This window comes from Octodon degus, unplaced genomic scaffold, assembly GCF_000260255.1.
Source record: "Octodon degus isolate 3935 unplaced genomic scaffold, OctDeg1.0 scaffold00022, whole genome shotgun sequence".
In the NCBI taxonomy this organism is placed as follows: Eukaryota; Metazoa; Chordata; class Mammalia; order Rodentia; family Octodontidae; genus Octodon; species Octodon degus.
In genome coordinates, this window is record NW_004524598.1 from 695,725 (window position 1) to 710,941 (window position 15,217).

Below are 15,217 nucleotides of genomic sequence, written 5' to 3' on the forward strand. Positions count from 1 at the left end.
AAGAAAGAAGAAAAGAGAAAGACACGAGAGCCAAGCTCCCTGGCTGTGGAAGAGGCACAGTCTTGCCCAAACATAGCCTGACCATGACTGGCCAGCAGGAGGGGCAGAGCAGTCAAAGGCAGTAAGGGCAGCACAGAACAGACTGGACGTGATATCAGGGGCACACGAAAATCACCTGAGAAGACAGGCGCCCAGGTGGACGTCACTCAATGGGCTTCAGCCCTCCTCCAGTACCGACACTAACAGTCTTAGCTGGGGGCCTGCCCCTTAGCTCGGTACTTTTTGGGGGGGGGGGCGGAACTGGGGATTGAACTCAGGCCCTTGCGCTTGCCAGGGAAGCGCTTATTCCACCGAGCCATCTCCCTGGCCCAATTAGCTCGGTTCTTTAAGTGGCTGCTTCCACAAAGCAGTCAGGCTCAGGTTGCTGTGGTTCGATCCCCACAACTCAATCCAGCCAAACCTGCCCCTAAAGGCCAAAAAAAAAAAAAAAAAAAGTCTTAGCCAGGGACCCCAGACTCTCTGGCACAGAACAACCATAGACCAAACAGTTGAAGTCTGGACCTGATGCATGTATGGTCTGGCCAGACATATTTAGCTTCCACTGTGGAACTGTCCTGTCATTTTCCTTCAGTACACTGGTGACCAGGTAAACACTTAGTAAACATAAAACAAATTCAGAACTTCTATGTTCCGAAAATAGCAACTTGGGAAAAACATAGAGCATAGGGCAGATAGGTCGGCAGATTCCTTCAGAAAGTCAACTCCTATTAATTTTAAGGGTTTGTTGTTTGTACATTATAGTTGATATACATCTTTATATCATACTTGTTCTTTCTATAAAGCAAATTACTCATTACTACACAAAAAAGCTTAGGAATCAGGCAACTTTATAATAAAAGTTGTCTAGAAATAGTATTTATCAATCATGTTTATTTATTAAATAGGGAGATGGTTCACAATAGGCAAAATTAGAAGCCAAATGGGAAAATGCTCTCTGAGACTAAGGCAAGGGTCTTCAAGAGTCAGTGGTGGCTTCTAGAAAAGAGAATGGAAGGTGAAAGCCATGTTTTCCGTCTCCAGATAGCAATCCACGGGAAAAGTTGGAAGGAAAATGGCCTAGAAAGCAGTAAGGATGCCCAAGTGCTGAGGACTTGAGGTGGAAGCAGACACAGGAGACAGCAGGAAGGAGACATCGACAGACCCGAGTGACTGAAGACTGAGGCAGGAGGAAGCTCCAGCTCTGAGAGAAAGAGCTCATGCAGAACAGAGGGAGGAAATCATGAGGTCATAGAAATGGTGCCAAGAGACAGGTCACCTTCTCAGGGACTCTAGCACCACGGAAAGACTCACTGGAAGACTACAAGAAGCCCACCCTTCTTAACACTGGAGTTACATAAAGGTGAGTTTAGAAGTATTTAAATTATGGTGAGATCTAAATTTTATACAAATATGCAGCTCCTACATCAATTCAACCTACATTTGCTGAGAGTACTGTGCTGGGTAAGTGCTGACTGTATCTTTACAGGTAAGCTCTTTGTATCAAGTCAAATAAAAGAAGCCTTCGAGAGTCTCAAGGAAGAAGCCTCTAGACACTGAAGCAAAAGAGAGGTTACCTAGATGGGGGTGGCTGTGAGGACAACAACTACAAATAGGCACAAGGAAAAATTAGGGAATGACAGAGATGCCCTTTTTTAAATGGATCATGGCAACAGCTGTACAACTTTATACAAAGTTGTATAAAAATTATTGAAACATATAACCATTTCTTGTTGATTTCTCTGTGCGAACATCTTAAAGGAAGCATTAATGTTTGATCAATCTTGTGTGCCTATATGTGGTAATCTGAGCAACAAATTTGATGGTAACAATATGTAATATAACAAACATTCATAAATGTCTATTCTTGTTTTGAAATTTGATGCCATTTTTATTGTTTTATGTTGGTTTGGTTTTGTCTTTGTGTTGGGTTTTCTCCCTCTTTAGAATATTTAAAAAAATTAAAAAATAACCTGCCCTAGCCACATCGCTGTGTGGATTTTTATCACCACTCATGCAGATGGCACCTCCCTCGCACAGCTCACAACAGGTGCGCTTTAACAGTATATAAATTTTTGGTGAAAAAAAAAGCTGTTTTTAAAAGATCAAGAACTATGAGGGCAAGGTGCAGGGCAAGTGAAGAGCTGGAGGATGTGAACTGGTGGGTCGACTGCAATTTTATATAAGATGGCCACATGGGTGTCACTGGGAAGGTGACACTCGAGGCCAAGGACCTTAGAGAAGTGAGGCAATGAGCCCAGGGTGGCCGGGGGAACAGCATTCCAAGCAGAGGGACTGTGCACTGGGATGCTCAGTTCTAGGACAGAATGCAGGTCAGAGGGCAAGAGAAGGAACAGATGGGGGAGGGGATGAGCAGGCGGAGGCAAGACATCAGAGAAACAGACGGTGCGGAGGGTGCTGCTCCTCCAGCTGGAAGCCACTGCAGTTTTGAGTAAAGAAATCACATAACCTAACTCAGAGTTTGAAAAACATCACTCTGGGCACTGTGGTGAGAAAAGTCCAAGGGAATCAAGTGAGAGCTCCAGTGTAAGAAGGGGTGATGCTGACTTATAAGAGGAAGTGGAAGTGGTAAGAAATATGTTCTGGGTGTGCCAAGGAGATAGAACCAATGGACTTCCCTGAATGCTTGTATTTAAGTTGTGAGAAGAAAAAGCCAAGGATAATTTGGGACAAAGCAAGGAAAGATGAGGAAGCTCTAGATGATGCAGGTTTGGAGGAAAAAACAATTTTAAAGCAAGTATAAGGAACTTTGCTACTAAGTTATATGTGCTCAAATCACTTCAAATAATTTTGGTGACTGTCTTTTAAAGGCCACCCTTGCTATAGGATTTCTTTCTAAATACATTCATAAAGTATTTTTGCTGACATAAAGGACCACAGAAATGAATAAATTGAACTGAACATGTTGATTCTTAGCCTTCTTTTACCCCTAATTACAGGACTGCTGAATAGCTTACTTTCTTATAACTTTTTGATTATATTTCCACTGACATTAGGCTTAATCTGTCTGAAAGATCATGCTGATATCCAAGTTCATCCATGAAAAGGTGTAGCGACACCAAAAGACACTCATCCCCGGGTGATTCTCAATGAAACTGAGGAAAGTCTCAGTGAATGCCTAGACACGCAGTATTTATGAATTCTACCTCATACAGAAAGAGGCAAAACTCAAGAAGCATCATAAAGAATCATCAATATTCAAGGTCAATCTCTCTTGAGATTGAATTTTCCTCAGAGCAAAGCGACTATGAAGAAATGAAGGCAGAAAAGGTCACTTTCTTGCCTGTGGATTTAAATAAAACCATTATTTTGTGATATAAAACATATTCTCCTTCTCATGTCTAAGTGTGTGTGTGTGTGTGTGTGTGCGCGCGCGCATGCACACACACATGTGTTTGGTTCTCTCTTGTTTATTCTCCACAAATGTCCTTCAGACTTCTCTACATGGTCATGAGGATTGATACAAGAGTTAGAAATACACATTAGACTCAACAGCTGTGCCCAAGGCTATTATTTCCTATAATTTGACACAGATGGCCAAAAAGATGATTTTGGCAGAACAGTCAAATGCTAATCACCTAATGAGACTTACTGCAGTTGCAAAATTGGCTGAATGGTTCAGTGTAGAGTCACAGTCCCCTCCTTCTTGTCCTTCCCTCCCCCCCATTACTCTTCAACCGATTTTTTTCTTCTACTAATTAAAGCACCACAGACAAACCTAAGTAGGATGGGTTCCATTATCTCACAAATTTACACTCCACAAAATGACTCTTCTTGCAGTTAATCAAGACCTCAGCATGCATGTGACCTTTTGTGTTGATGTCTGTACTTCATATGTATTTTTAAAATCTAGAGGCAAGAGCTCTTTCTCTTATCTATGTACCAGTGGCAAACACTTACATATCTCCTCAAAATGCCTACTATTCCAAAAGCACATTTTGAAGCTTCCCAAAAAAGAAGAACTAAATTACAATTTGAAATTATGGCTTCTCTGCTCCCAAAATATTGTCATACATACCTATATTATTCTGTAGTAGTTCACTACCAACTTGTTAATGGTTCAACAGACTTCACCCACAGTAGACATAACATTGTTCAGTTGGCTTGCATACATATAATCACCAGAAATGCTCTAAGTTGAAAAAGGTAGAAGACAAAAATCATCTGACTTTGTATAATGCAGACATATACATTTAAAAAAATCAATCCACAATATCAACAATACAATGACATTTATAAAGATGCTCCTTGCAGCAACCCACCTGATTAGCTGTATACATATGACTGGAAAAATCTTAACCTCTGCTTCAGCAATGAAGAAATTAATCATATATTTTAACTTCCTTTCAGACAGTGCACCTAGTTAGTATAGAACTGCTTGAACTGTTTAAGTGCCTGTTGATTATCTGAGGAGCTATGTCCCCTTGACTGACCTACCTACCTTGCTGTTTGTTGCTAAGTGTAAATGGCTAGGAAAGCCAAGCCACGCGGTGTACCCGCACCTTGGGAGGTGGGAACAAGCAGCAGGGCATGAGCGGGTCCCTGTGCTCTTAGACAGCAGCTCCCAAGTTAGCCTCTCTGCATTATCAGGCTGTCCTGAGGAGGTTATTTAAAAGCATGAATGGCTCAGCAACAACACAGCTTCCAAAATAATAATTACAGAGGATCCAGGAATGTGTATCTTAGAAACAATTCCTGATCCTTCCAATGATCAGCCCTGTTTCAAAGTTTTGCACTGGACGTATCTGCAGAACACTGATAAATATATGATTCCTAAACAAAGGTCCAAAAGTACTCAAACAACAATGGAGCACTTTTAATATAAGGAGCACTTCTTAAATACGTACAATTGTATTCTCACATACAAGAGTGGGAGAAAAAAATAAAGGTCGTTATGTCATCCTAACTTATGGAGAAGGAGACTTAGGCACAGAGTTCACGCCAAGCTCCCCAGAGCACTGAGCAGCACTCCAGGAATCTGTCCTCGGTTGTCTTTGCTCTTCCCATTCACCTGGCTAACCTTCCAAGCCTGTCTCCCCTCACCCAACCAAACACCACCAGTCAGAGATCTTCAGTACTGCCCATGACCCAAGCAACCATGCATGATGGCTGCCTTCCAAACAGGCCTCTCTTACTCCGGCACTGAGATTTAGAAGCTTTGAGGTTGCAATGATAAATTAACTTTAGACATTTGCTAATCAACAGAGATAGGACAACATGAAATAAAAACTAAAAACTGACTACCTTTGTGAAAGAGTATAAGGTCAGAGAAGGTAAATTTAATCATCAAAATCTGCACACACCAAGATTCCCACCAGGATATCTGTGTAGTACTGAAAGGCCTGAGACGTGTACAAACACCAGGCTAAAGCCTGAGAAATGTTCGTGAGTTGCTCAAAGGACACTTGATCAATTAGTAAATCCTATCTGTAGGTGATAGTAGATATTTCCAGGAAAAAATAAACAGTTTTGACTTAAAGCTAAAGAAGATAAGCCATGTTCAAATTAAATTAGATTGTAGGGTAACTAATATTTTCATAGAAGAAAAAAACCAAAGTGTTGATTTCATAATTCTTTAGGGCTTGTATTCTCTAAAATACCAATCAGCCATATCAGCTCAAGGACACGGACTGGGAAAGACTACGGAATCATTTTGCAGCCAAAGCGTTATTTGATTTTATCTACACCACTGCCTATCACAGGAACAGCATTAAAAAAGTCTCCTTTTGGGAAAGGCAAGAGTAAATGAGGAAATAAATCAAAGAGAGACTATCAAAATAAATCAATTTCAGTCAGATTTGTACCTCAAGTATGAACCTGAATTTAAAAATAATAACCATAGCTGTCATTTGTATCGTGGTTGAGATTAAACCCAGTATCCTCACATTTAGAGAAAAGCTTTCTTTCTCAGCAATCTGATTTTGTAATCTTACTGCTCTGTGGATGCTGTGCAGACGCAGGACCTAGTACCGAAATCATCTTTCCTACCCTGTTTTTCATCCCCAAATCTGTATCTTACTAAAACTAATGTACACTATGCAATTTTTTAATCATTTTTTTCTGGAGTTACATAGTAAAGAAATCAGTAACAGTTGTTTTGTCTCTGACAAATAATCGTTCTTACTGATAATATTCTACTATGTCTTTATTTTTGCTATATAAAATTATTTAATGTGTCACAAAAATGTATTATCAAAAGTCATACATGAATTATGAAATTGCAACATTATTTTAAGAACGGAAATAAACACATGCATATCAGGAATCAGCAGAGCAGAGATAGCACAAGAAACAGTCTTTTTTATACGGACATATTTTGTATTTCATTAGATGATAAAAATAGAACCTCGCTTGGTATATGGGTTCCTAAAATGTACTGCTCAGGCTAACTTCCTACCACCATTCTTTGTTATCAGTACTATAAAAGCCAAGTGTGATGGGCTGCTAACAGATCCCACTCTTGTCTCAATGACCTCTAAATCTGTCATTGAGGGTCACCTTAAAATAGGTCAGGACATACATGCTGACCTCATTTATATTCCTAGGTCATTAGAGATCCAAGTAATACTTAAAGTGCAGAAAAGCTACTCTGCCCCTTCCAACGAAGAGAAATTGCTAAGCGGGGAGGGAGTGAGGGAGAAAGGGAGAGGTGATAGTGCGGAGGGGAAAAAAAGATTTAACAGGAAAATATTCTCTTTGGGAAGAAAATAATCCTAGCTGACTTGAAAGAGAATATAAAGGCTTTTTTCTTTGAGCCTGGTGAGCTTTTGACCTTTTCATAAAATTTACATAATTCTTCATGAAGGGAAACCCCTAGTTGGCGAAAAAGATGTAGACAACTAAAAACTGACCTTGTAGAAAGGCTAGGAAGCTTGTGCCCGCTAGATACTTGGTGCTATTATTAACTGCATGGAGGACACAGGAATAGCTCTGGGCTTTTTACACATGACAACCCCTGAAGAAATCCTATCACACAACCCTGAGAGCTGCCTACGTAGAAGGCAACTGACCTTCTCTCCTTTTCTCCAAGGCTAGACTGGACCTCCAGAAGCTGCAGAAAAGAGGCGGCTTCCCAAAGAGGAAAGACACCATCAGCCACAACATATGTGATGCTTTTCTGGGGAAAGCCCACCCAGGCAGGATATTGTCTCTCTCAAAGCTCCACACCATGAAGGGGCTAGCGAGCTCCTCTCTTAGGCTGACTCTCCACAGATTGAGACACTTGATACAGTGCATGAAATCTAAGAGAATTTCACCATCACTTGGAGGAGGGCAAAGATGAGGGGGTGGAAGAATGGTAAAGGGAAGGAATTAGTAGGCGCTGAGTTTTTACTATGCGTCAGGCATTGTGCCAGATGTTTCTATGATATATCACAATCTTAGAACAGCGCTATCCTATGGTTTGGGTGTATCCCCTAGAATTATCCCCCAAACCACACAGTACTAATATTTGGAGGTGGTACATTTGGGTGATGAGGATGAGATGGGACCATGAAGGTGGAAGCCCCAGGACTAAATTCATCAACTTTATACAAAGGAAGGGAGAGAGGGCCGGCCAAATAGCTCAGCAGATTAAAGCACCTGCAAGCAGGCGCAGGAGCTGGGGATTCGATCCGAGTCTGTTGTGCTGGCCCAAGCTCTGGGGCGCCATGAGAAGGCAAATGAGACTGGGTGTGTGGTGCGTGCCTGTTATCCCAGCTCTTGGGAGGCTGTAAACAGACACATCACTATGAGTCTGATCTAGTAGTGAGACCTTGAACACCCTGTAGACACTTTCCTAAAATAAACACACACACACAAAAAAAAAAAAAAAAGGAAGGGAGAGAGAAGCTAACAAGGTTTTGCTGTCTTACCACGTGATGCCCTCCACCACTCAAGGAGGCAGCTGGAAGACCCGCATCAGATGTCAGCACCACATTCTTAAGACTCCCTGACCTCAAGAATCATGAGTTAAACAAACCTCTATTTCTTATGAATAGCCAACTCTGCTGTGTTCAGTTATAGTAACAGAAAATGGACGGAAACACTCCAATTTAGGTACTAGATTTCTCATTTACAGATGAAGAAAATTAGACCTGGGAGCAAGGCAGCCCCAGGCTGTAAATCCCAGAGCCAAAATATCCCAGCTTTAATGCTTAAATCCAGGCTGTAAGGTTCATATTCTTCTGGTACACTTTCAACTGTAGAACTAAAAACCATAAATAACAAGGCTTCTAAGTAATGATTTAAAATGAAGTATCAAAATTTGTGTCATAAAAAATTACAGAATGCCTCCTCCACTGCTCTTACTGTCTGCGCCATTAACATCCAACCTGTTCCTACTGAAGCAATCCGCCAAGACGCAATGATTTATTCTAGCAATGCCCCGTATGTCAAATTGGGTTTACTGCCAGGGTTAGGAAGGGAAAGCAGCCCTGCTCCTAAATAACGGCTTATCAGGCATAGATAATGAGTGTATGATGCCTCAAATATGTAGGAGAATGTTGTCAAGAATCCACAAACATGGCCAAAGATTTTTCTTCTTTATTTAAAAATCATTTTATCAGGGCCAGGGAGATGGCTCAGTAGAATAAGCGCTTCCCTAGCAAGCGCAAGGGCCTGAGTTCAATCCCTGGTTCCAGAAAAAAAAAAAAAATCATTTTATCAGGCTGGTGATTTCAACCTTTCAAAGGAAAAAACACTATTTTAGACCAATTTACAGATTTCAATGTTGTCATACGTGGAACTAATCTGACTCCAAGTGAAGTTCGCAAAACTGTTATTTTTATGCATAATTCTTTTTAAATTTTTCACCAAATTGTATAGTACCATATGTCTAAACCAAGTTAAATTAAATGCATCAACACACTGCAATGTACATGTGAAACAGAGAAAGAACAAGTCAAACAGGAAGAAAGTTGAACAGTTCCTCCTACTCAGACCCTCTTCAGTAAAGATCTCAAATGGATCTAGCAATAAAGGATCCAACCAGACATATCAGGACCAGGAGAAGGGCAAAATTAATTCAATCTATTAATTTTCAGTAAGACAGAAAAGATATTCTAGAGTACATTCCAAGAATCAACTCTGCAAACTGGAAGAAATGCTGAAATAATGAGAACAGAGGAACACAGACACATAGCCAAGTCTGTTTCTCCTCCCACCAGTCAAGCTCTCATAATATTTTCTATTAGCTACCAAATGTGTCTATGAAGGGCAACCCGTCATATTGGCTTATATTTTACTTCATGGAAATTAAAATCCTTTCCAACGTTAAAGCAAATCCCTGTTATGCCAAATTCTCTAGTCTTACACCTCAGCATGAACATCTGCTCTATTTCTTCCTGTTACTTTGTGCTATTGTGGTCAAAGGAAGCTCTCTTACCCACTCACTGCAGGTCTGTTACTTAAATCCAAGTCTAATTCTCATTTGCTTATTATTTATCTTTCACCTCTATTCAGGCAACCAATAAGAATGTTGGCCTTGCAAGGGTCAAAAGCAGGTATGTGTCTATTATCAAAGGCTTCTCTCTGAAGGAAGTACAGTTTTCAAACAGTTAAAATATAGTTTTCATTTCTTCTGACTTGTCTCAGGAAACCAAGTGTGGCTATCCTATCTGTAGGAGCCTCCCTAGCTTCCAAATCTCTGGCTCTTCTGAACGAAACTGATTAACTCTTTAATCATCTCATTTTAATCATCAAAATTAAATTTCCTGTTTCTGAAAACCTATATATTTGGCCACCACAACTGAATTCACATAAAATAACTATGTACGTTCTTCTCGTACAAAAGTGATTTCATAAAACCAACTATGTGACAGCCACTGGATGCTACAAATTGAGGTACACTATAATAGTGATGCACCACATCTATGGCTTGTCCTTTGTCCTTATCTGCAGACCTTTTAGAAGAACTAGTATGTCCTCTTCAGACTCTCCTGTGTCTGCAGGGATTCTCCTCTCTCTTATAAAGCTGCCTTCCTCTGTCCTTTCTCACTCACACATCATACTGCTGGACTCCACTTCGAAGATCACATTTCTTCCCACATCTTTGTCGTACCTTCAGCTCATTAAAAGCACCTCAATATCAGTTATCACTAGCATGATCCTCTCAACTCACTTGCCTGCTTGACTGCTAGAAGCTCCCATCTTTCCATCATTTAAAAAAATCTTCATTTAACATAATCAAACCCAATCATTAAATCCAGCACTAATTCGCCTCTTACACAGGATTTACTCCAGAGCCAGAGTATTTATTTTCTCTGTATTTGTGCTTCAATGAAATCATATTTCCCTTTTTTTTTTTTTTAATTTCAGGGAAGGGTCTACAGGGGGTTCAGGGTTTCATTACTAGATTGGACTCAGTGATCAGCCTGTTTACAGCCTCCTATGAGCTGGGATTATAGGCAAGCACCACCACACCTAGTGTCAATTGCCATCTCAGAGCGCCCAGTAGGCGGGGCTGGCACAGCAGGTCCAGGGATCAAACCCCCAGCCCCTGTGCCTGCTTGCTGGTGCTTTAATCCGGTGAGCTATCTGGCCAGCCCTTGAAATCCTATTTCTATTGTAGAACACATGACTCCCTCAATATCTCAGTTCTGGACACATCTACCATCTCCATCAGGCAATGGGCAGAGAAGATGCGTGAAGTAAAATGACAGGCTAATGCTTGTAGTTTTATTTCATTCATCCAACAACTTTATACACCGTTGGGTTCTTCATCTGTAAAATGGAAAAAATACCTACTCTACAAGGACACTGTGAGTTCAATGGGAAATTGAGGGAAACAAGCTGGTATAGACAAGGGGCTCAAAAAGGCTACTGCCTGAAGCCATATGTTTGTTCTGCGTCCTTGAAAGAGATCTTATCTCCGTTTTCCCAGGGCTTGCGTGTTACAACAGTATTAACACCTGCCTAGCTGTTTACTGAGGATGAACACATGAAATGAAAACTGAAACGCTTTTATTTACCACTGAAGTATCCTCCCAGGGGGTGAGGTTAGAATAAGAGAACCATTAGAAGCCGCTATTCACATCTTTTGGGCCCTCTCTTAAACTAGGGCTCTCTGAAAAGAAACAACATAAATAAAACAATACTCTTTCCTGACTCGCTGCTTCAGTGAAGTCCACTGACATCTCTGTAGTGTGTGTAGAAACATGGGACACAGCAGCTTTTCAAACGGTATTTGTTTCATTACTAGATGACTTTCAGGTGTAGGCAGCATTTTCTATGCCAGAATGCTAGACCTGAATGCCGCTCTATGGTCCACGGCTTTCATTCCTATGGCGTCTTGCAATATTTTGTGGTGGGTTGTAACAAATTACTTCATTCCTTGATAAGAGGAATTCACCAAACAGCTCAGGCTGGTTTTTTTCTAACCAACATTTTATCCTACCTCTTCTTACAATGAAGTATGGTTGTTTCTCAGTCACCAGTCACCTTTGGGGGATTCATTCCAGGACCCCAGTAGACACCAAAATCCATAGATGCTTAAGTAACATGGCAAAAACTTTGCATACAGTACACACATGTCCTACTAGACACTTAAAATTACCCCTAGATCACTTACAATGTCTCATAAAATGTCGACGCTATGTAATAATTGTTATACTGTATCTGAATAATGACCAGAAAAAGTATTACATACACAACTTTCCAAATACTTTTAAAGTAGAAGACAGTATTTATCACTCAGAAATTAAAAAACATCAGAAGGAAAATCAAAACTGAACATAATCTAAACCTATGATATGCAATATATATATAGTTTTTAAATGTATTTTTAAGTAAACAATAAAATTTGTATAGCCTATAAAGTTATTTTTAAAGCCTACAAAGCAGAAATAAAATAGGATGAAGTGACTGACAAATATAAACACCAAACTCAATAAATGAAAAAAATAACAGGAGAAATAACATACATATGTGTGCATATATGAGTGGATGGATGGGTGGACCGACGGATGCACGGGTAGCTTGACAGATAGCTCCCAGTCAGTCATCTATGTGTTCCACACGCATGCGGTCTATCTGCAAGGTCTGAAAACTATTGGGAGATTTTGAGGGCCACTCATCTTCAGTGGAAGAGTGTGTCTCACTCACAGGAAGCAGTCCACATTCTAGTCCAATTAAGCTCTTTCTAGTCTGGTAATTTAGTTTTGCTTACAAAGAGCTAAAAATCCCCCATAGTAGGGCTTCTGTCCACTGGTGCTGCTTCTGCATTGAGGAGCCATGCAAAATATGTCCGCTTCCTTTATCCTTTTACAGGCTTTTAGGAACCTGAATAAGCACATCTAATTCTTCATATGTGACTTTTCATTATAATGCTTCAGTAGGCTAAAAATGATCTGCAGGAATTATGAACCTGAAACAGAGCTCTCCGATTCGAGATCACCAGAGAAAGCCAGAGGTTTATCCAGCTCTCTTAATGAATCTCTATTCTGGTCTTCCCTCTGTAAGATATCCTGACACTACAGAAAATCAAAAGTAGCCATTGTGCCGTATCTCCCCGCTGAAGACGAAATCCAGGAATCAGCTCTTCTCAGTCTTTTGGCTAAGATGAAGTCCAAATTCTTTTGATCTGCAACCGGTTTGCAGAACCCGCAGATAAAAAAACAACTACGTTCAGCAGGACTTTTCTACACCTCTCAATCCTATGCCAAGAAAACCATACATGAGGAACATAAGAAGGAGTAAATTATAAATGGCTTTGGTGTCATCAGATTCAAAATTCCTCTTTTGGAGCATTTCACACTTTGTTGCTTTTGCTGAGTGTGACAAGAGATGTAGGAAACCTCAGAGACGAACTTGGGACCTGCTCACTGAAGAACAATGCAGAGCGCTTATTAGACTTTAATATTAAAACAGAAAACTCCTCCTGATCACTGTCATAGTGATGGATGTATTGAGACACCTCAGGATGTTATTACAGAAGCTTAGCATTGGGTGACATCTCAGTTGCTATGGATTGCAAACCTACAGATCAGACACAGGCCACATGGAGCTCAGACCCACATTTAAAATTAAGAACACTTCATTAAAAAAAAAAAATCAAACCTTCTGTTATTCTTGAAATCCAGAGTTTTAGAGCTGGGCAGCAGCAGTCAACTCTAGTACAGTAGGAACTGCCCTCCTCCTGAGGGTCTGCCTGCCAGACAGTCTTCAGTCCACACTCCACTGCCTCGTCCCTTCCTCGGGCCAGCTCAGCTCCTCTATCTCATATGTCAACCCCTGTACACATCTGTTATGCAACCACAGTTTTTAAAGGAGAGGGGCACAGGTCCAGAAAATGCTTTCCAACACTGGCCCTGTGACCTCCCATAAGGTTTAAGTCTTGGATCCCTACGTTTTGTATTGAGAGTAATTCCTTGACCTCATGGTTATCACGAGGAGTCAAAAAAGAAATAAATGAAAAGCCGTATGTAAATTCTAATGTAAAGCATTTGTCATTCTTACTATCTCCCAGCACTCTGTGAGGGGCATAAATCCTTTCCTACCTCAGTTATGACTTGGCTTCCTTGTTCCTCCTATCATGTCATCCCATATGGCAGTTTAGAATCTAAATTGAAAAATATTATCCCCTTCGCATTATTTAACAGGCAGTAGGAAAAATGAACAGATATCAAAGAGAAACAAATTGAACAGTGAATCTTTACCAAGTCATTCCTATTTGTGATGAAGGTAGAAAATCAGTGCAAATTATAATCCCTGGATTGCTGAGGATGACTTCAAGAGCTAGGTTACAAGTTTACCCACTATGCGCCGCAGGCCTCGAAACAAAATTGGCAGCCAGAGTATTAGGGGACGCTGTGAAATAGGGACTCTGTCTTCTTGTGGGCTCTTTTATCATTTTGGTAAAGGATCCAGCACATCAGAAAAAAAGTCCACATTTAGTATGAGCTCTAGAAGCTTAGAATGAAGTAGTAAGGCATTACATTTCTCTATCTCTATCAATATACACATACATCTCAAAAAAATCAACAAGAGGTTTGAAAGAAAACAAAATATTCTCAGCAATGAGCAGACACGGGGATAATTACAATTTAGTCACAAGGCAGAAGATGCAGAAATGTCAGCACAGATGCATGTCATAAATGCTAACTTGTTTCTGAGGCATTCACAGATGTATACTCTTGTTCTGGTCAATTTACCACTGAAAACCAGCCCGGTGTGGGGAAGCACAATAAAATCATCTCATTTAATTGTTAAATAATCATGCCCAAGCCACCTGCAAATCAGAACCGGAACTAGAAAGAAAGAAGGGAGTTAAACTGGAATCAGCATTTTTTAATAAGATCTCCAGAACAGGCTAATTTATGATTCACGACACGATCTGTTGAAAAATTCATCTGACGAATCCTTTTTAAAGCATATCATATAGTGCAATTACGGCTTTTCTCGAAGTTGAATGAAACCGTAGCCTAAATGCAAATTAACGGATGTCAAATTGCCACGAGATCCTCCGTGTATACCTTATTTTAAAAAATCAAAATACCTAACAGCATCATTTAAGAGACCAGTTCTTTCGATCGATGTCCCAAGACTGATGTTTAAGCACGTCTCCTTGGCAACCAAGGAACCTAGAGCACACTGGGCTGGGGAAAAGGCGCAGGGGGGAGCGACTCGAGGGCTGCAGACAAGTAACCCGAGTAGTAACTGCTCCCACTAGACGACGCGGTGGAAGCTGCGTGCTCCTGAAATTTCAACTCCACGTCCCTGCCCCGCTGGCACCAGCAGCCTCCCGCCGTCTCCCTCGGGTCCGCAGGCACCAACCCCAAACAGGTTTCAAAGAGCGGGTCTGGCTTACCCGGAGGGGTGAGCGGTCTGCCTGGTTTCGTACCGAGGCGGCAGCGCGGGCACCGGGCTCTCCCCGAGGCACGATGGCTCTGCTTCGCCCCACGAGCCCGGGAACAGCCAAACCGCAGCGGCTTCGCCCTGCGGGCTCCGGCTGCGGTCGCGGAGACCCTGCGCGCCAGCGTGTGGCAGTGCGCGCGCGCGTGTGTGCGCGCCCCCGCGCGCCGCGGACTCCCCCGCCGGGAAGAGCGCTCCCTAGTAAATAAAAAGCCCCAGCCCGCACCGCAGGGGGCACGGCCGGCTCGCTCTGCCCGCGGCCGCCGCGTCAGCCCCGAGACGCACCTAGACGGCCGCCGGGGCGGGCTCAGACGCCGGAGCGCCCCGCCCC

At 41.6% G+C, this 15,217-nt stretch overlaps 1 protein-coding gene across 7 annotated transcripts in view; it reads right to left on the reverse strand.

Annotated features, from left to right (window-relative positions):
- Positions 1-15,152, reverse strand: part of Klhl32 (kelch like family member 32) — a 250,314-nt gene extending 235,162 nt beyond the window's left edge. For 6 of the 7 annotated variants that reach the window (XR_002820462.1, XM_004628180.2, XM_023711897.1 and 3 more), the window contains exon 1: positions 14,843-15,152. The gene's annotated coding sequence lies outside the window, so the exon portion shown is untranslated. The remainder of the gene's footprint in view (positions 1-14,842) is intronic. The other variant, XM_023711898.1, reaches the window with a different exon arrangement.
- Between the last annotated feature and the right edge of the window lie 65 nt (positions 15,153-15,217).